A 5,119-nucleotide genomic window follows, 5' to 3' on the forward strand; every position below is an offset into this window, starting at 1 on the left:
TGCTCCTGGGGTCTCTTTCTCTTACGGCTGCTCACTCATCCTTATTTTCAAGGGAGTGGCAACTAAAAGTGACCCATCCCCCTCTAAGTGTTACACATGCCCCGTTTGCACAGTACCACCCCCCAATCATTGTTGGGAGTTACAGAGAAGTGGATAAAAGAGCCATATTAGGGAATGTCACTCCCCCCTCCCCCAACACACACTCACACACTCACACACACTGCTCTAAAATGCTTCGAAAGCTTGCAAGCAATCGAATTTATGTTTGACAAGATAAATCTCAGAAGGCTTTATTTATTATATGAGAAATGATAATGGAAAAAACAGTATGAACTATAAGACAGCACAGATGCTTAAACTTCCAGTGATTACTGCAAAGTTGTCATTGCGTCTATTGTCAGGCAGTTCCCATGGAGTCCATTGTGAGGCCTGGGGCCCATGAGTATGAGAGTAGACCTGTGCTGAGTGTGGTTTTCAATGACACGTTGTTCACAGCGGTCCTTCGGTCTTTCTTCTGAGTCACTTGTGGGTAGGCTGGAACCTTCAAACTTTCAGTCAGCAACTGAGGGCATTAGTCATTTGAAACATCCAGGAACTCCTAGAAAGTTACCTTAAAATAGCTCCATCTACAAGAATGAATGGGAGACCTCATAGTGGATAGGAACAAAAACTCATCAGGTGTTGAGGATTTTAGTTCTCATGGAACATTCGACCAACTGGCCCTTGTGTCCTATTTCATTAACAGAGGCAAAGATGTGGGTTCAGATTCCTGAATCGAAACCAGGAGAAACCAGGGAGAGCTGGGGCCTATGTGGACAGATGGCAAGATCCCACGGTGGGGGTGGGGACACACTCTAGATAGCATTAGACTACATAGTCTCTAATTTGTGACTGTAGTTTAACTAATAATCAGATGTAAAGTTAACACATTAAGATAATATCGAAGAATATATTAAATTAAGAAGTAGAAATGAAGAATATATTAAAACCTGTAAGACAATCCCTGCTTCTTTTGCTCATTGTCCCTGAACGTGCTCAAGTACCTGAATGGGTAATTACTCAAAGGGAAACACCTGTAGCAACTGAAGCCTCACCTTCCTTGCTTGGGTCACAAAATCTTTGGCAATCATTTCCATACCAGACGCATGCGCATTGTTGCTCTCATTTGTTAGATGGATAAACAGAGGCAACAGGAGGATAAAGGCCTGGCTCATTGTCACACATTTCAGTCACGACACAGGACACAATGGCTATCAGAATCCTCATCCCTTCGCAAGAAAGCTTTCACAGTCAGCAAGACTTTCTGAAAAGGTTACAAAGGCCAGCAAAAGCACCTATATGGAGAACATCCGCAATCCATCAGAAGTTAGGCTCGAACCGGGCTGGTCGAGGGAGTAGCACTAGAAGAGTGAAGTCTGAACAAGGAAGGATCTGAAAGAGAATAAATAGAGTTCATCAGCAAGTGCGATATTTATTACTTATGTATAGGAAAACAAGGGCAGAAGTATTCATTTTCATGGAGCCACGTTTATCTCTTTGCTAACGCCTTACATCATCCGTTTATTCGTCCATTCAATACATACGTGTTGAGTGCCTCTCGTGTGCCCGGCCCTCTGCGCTGTACTGAAAATATACCAATTACCAAAGTAGATGATAATGATAACAATAAGAGCTAATAAAGCAAATACTAAAAATCACTTGCTAGATGAAACATTAAAATTCAGTGTGAAATAGCATACTCTTTGGGCTCTATCTATCGACTATAAGATAGCTAATGTACTTTGAAATTCTCATGCTTTCTACAAATAGAAGCGATTATTTGGTCTGCCTTGCCCTTGCCAAAGAAACGGACATGTACTCACGGCCAGTGTAATGGCAGCAAGACTAACAGCACTGTGATGATTCTTGTGTTGTTTGTAAATTACTAGAGCTGAGTCTTCCCACTTTCCCTCTGTTTTCCACATACTCAAAGACTGGACTAGCTGTGACAAAACAACTGTGTTCTTTACAACTCTGCTTGACATGAAAGAAAACAATATTTTGGAATTAAACTTTCCAAAGAGTCGATGAGTGAAAATATCTGTGGCAAATTCATTCCATGTATGGACAAATTCATCATCTTTAAGGATAAATTATTTGGGGCTTTTGAAAACATCTCTTAGGTTTGTCGTCATTTAAATGTCAACTTGTTCACACGGATGATGCCCTCGGATATGAAGAAATCTCTAGAGACGGAAGTGGAGGGTGTTGGGTATTGTGAGGCAATCATTTTCAGTGTCATGGGGTTTCACAATTTGTTTTTCAATGTTTGGACTTCCAAAAAGGAAGGCTCTCATATTCCAACAACATATTAACTGAACCCTAAAATGCTAGAAACAAAAATCACAGTGTCTTAATTAGCCCAAAGACTGATAATCCTCAGCCTGCACACTCCCAAGACACGAGGAACTAGATGGTACCTCGCCACCACTGCGGACCACTCGAAAAGGGATCACAATAGCGTGGGCAAAAAGTGTGCACCCAAACTCAAAATGGGAAAAAGGCCAGGCTTACTGGTCTGTGATCCAAAGAAATTACTTAATATGACCCTTTTCGCTATGTTCTTTGTAATGTCTTCCAAATGACCGGGTAGGACTACGCAAATGCGAAGTGCTTGTAATCCATCAAATGGATAGGATAGTATTCTGATAATGTGAATATTTATGAGGGTGGGGCCATGCAAATAAGATATATGGAACCCTAACATGAGATTGGTCAGTTTGGCTACACTATGCTTAAAATGAACCAAGCCAGAGGCAGACTGGAGGAGCTCATGACCCTAAGAAAGAATTAGAACTTGTTTAACCCATTAGAACTTGTTTAACCCATAATGTATGCCTAAGGACCACACTGTCATTTTTGGTCCTGTGTGTGTGTGTGCATGTTTGTGTGTGTATGTGTACATATACACACATGTATGTACATTTTATTTTCTATTACATTCACCCAAAGTGAAACTCTTCCAAGCAAAATGGCACGTAACCATCACAAGCATCTTGATGTTGCACAGGCGTGCTATCCATCTGAGTGGCACAAGATAGAGATCACCTCAAGTAAAATGGGAAAAAACTTGTAAGTCATAAGATTTCAAATCAAGTAAATGATCCAGTAATTAACTGGACAACTTTTAAAAATCCATACCTCTAGGTTTCAAAATCCATACTTCTAGAAGCATATACATGAGACTATTTATTTGCAAAAATTTCCCAAGTGAAAAAATCTTATTGTTACTCAAAACCTTCCCACTTAAATAGGAAAACGAGACAATAGGAATGTTTAATAAGCCAAGCAACGCTTAGTTAAGCAGGCATTTGTTGCTTTTAGAGAACCATTTCTTCATAGAAAATTGAAATCCCAATGTTCCGGACTCTTGAAATGTCTTATGATCTCGCTGGTACAAACCATGAGATGGCCAGCGATGTTGCTGTTCAGGACCCACTGCCATGAATGGGTGAACAACCGTGTGCCTCGCCGATTGGCCTTCGTGGTTTGTGTTTGACCCCGGCCCATTCTTTGTGGGGAACCACTGAGCCCCAGGGCCCCTCCCCCAGCCCCTTGTTTACACGTGGGCTCCATCTTTTCAGCATTTGCGTTACTCTAGTTCAGCTGAAGCCAAGAAAAACAACTTTATAGTACTCAGACTGTTAATCCAATGGCATATTGTTTACATTATTGAAAATACTGCTGATTAGTGGTCAATAAGTAGCTTTATATATATATTTTTTCATACTCAGCAAAGAAATAGAGAATTATCCGGGAGGGATGGCTGATATCCGAATTGGTAAAAAGGTTGGAGATTGGTTCCTACCTCATAGGAATCAGTCTTGGACTTTGGATACTGATGACAACTTGAAGCTTTGTGAAGCAAGAGGCAGCCAAACATCTGGCGCAGATAACTTTTACATCATCTGATAGAAATCACTAGGACCATGGCCCTTAGACAGTGTATTGTCGTTGTTTGGTGCCATCGAGTTGGTTCCAACCCAGAGTGACTTTATGTATAACAGAGCGAAACATTGCCTGGTCCTGGGTCATCCGCACAATTATTTCTATGCTTGAGCCCATTGTTGCAATGTGGTGGGCAATAGGGTGTGTGAAATTGCATAGTGTGGCGCTTCTACTCATGCCTATGTAATTTCCAACAAGTGATTAGGTGGGATTATGCAAACCAGGCAGATGAGGCAAACAAGGCAAATGTAACACTAATGGAGGGCATTGGTCAGTTTTCATAACCCACACCCTGGCTGTAAGGACAAGCCATCTCGGATGCAGCAGCACACAGAGAGGAGCCCAGGGCTATCTGACGAGCATGTTCCAGATCTCTGTCTGAAATGGTAGAGGCCAAGACCAGTGGCACCAGAGACTGAGGCACGGAGACCATGGGACAGAACAAAAGGAGAAGCACTGGGACTATGGGACTGTGAGACAGAGTGACAGGAGGGCTTCCTGGTCCAGGAAGGCAGGCCAAGAGACCAGGTGGCTGATCTGCTGAGGACCAACAAGAGACTTGGTTTCTGGCCTTTAGATCAATGACCGTAGCCTTACTGCTTACTGAGCCTGACTTTTGGTAACCTATTAATGACCCCATAAACCTCCTTAATAGTAATTCTTGTCTGTGAGTTCTGTGTGGCCATTACAATGAACTGTTGAGCCCTATATAGATGTCGAGTGGGGTGGTGGAATGGTTGGTAGTAGAATAAATAGGTAAAGAAGGATGGAGGTGGGACGCAGGTCTGACCCCCTGCCGCGTGGCAACAGGGAAGTCAAAGAAGATCAACCATGTCCCCTACACAGCTTACTACAGACATCCTTCAGGCTTGGAGCTGCAGACACCCCTCCGGCTCGACCTTTAGTCAATGGGTAGAAAGGGCTAAGGCAAACAATATCACCAAGAATGTATGCGCTCCTTAGAACAATCAAAAGTATGTAATCAGAAGGGTAGCATTTGCCTAGGAGGGAATCTCCAAAAGCAGAAAGGGACAGGAAAGGAAGAGGAAAGAAAACGGGAAACAAAGAGAGGAAGTGGGAAGAATGTGATGGTGGTTCATCTTTAAAAAGTGTACATGTTTGTATATATATA

The 5,119-nt window shown here is 42.4% G+C and overlaps 1 long non-coding RNA gene across 1 annotated transcript in view; it reads right to left on the reverse strand.

Moving 5' to 3' along the window:
- Window positions 1-274: 274 nt before the first annotated feature.
- The window catches only part of LOC123521123, a 6,797-nt gene continuing 1,952 nt past the window's right edge, over window positions 275-5,119 (reverse strand). The window contains exon 2 of the long non-coding RNA XR_006679600.1: window positions 275-1,431. This is a non-coding gene — a long non-coding RNA (uncharacterized LOC123521123). The remainder of the gene's footprint in view (window positions 1,432-5,119) is intronic.

Source organism: Echinops telfairi, unplaced genomic scaffold, assembly GCF_000313985.2.
Source record: "Echinops telfairi isolate 266 unplaced genomic scaffold, ASM31398v2 ScPeMD7_7469;HRSCAF=8507_1, whole genome shotgun sequence".
Classification (NCBI taxonomy): Eukaryota; Metazoa; Chordata; class Mammalia; order Afrosoricida; family Tenrecidae; genus Echinops; species Echinops telfairi.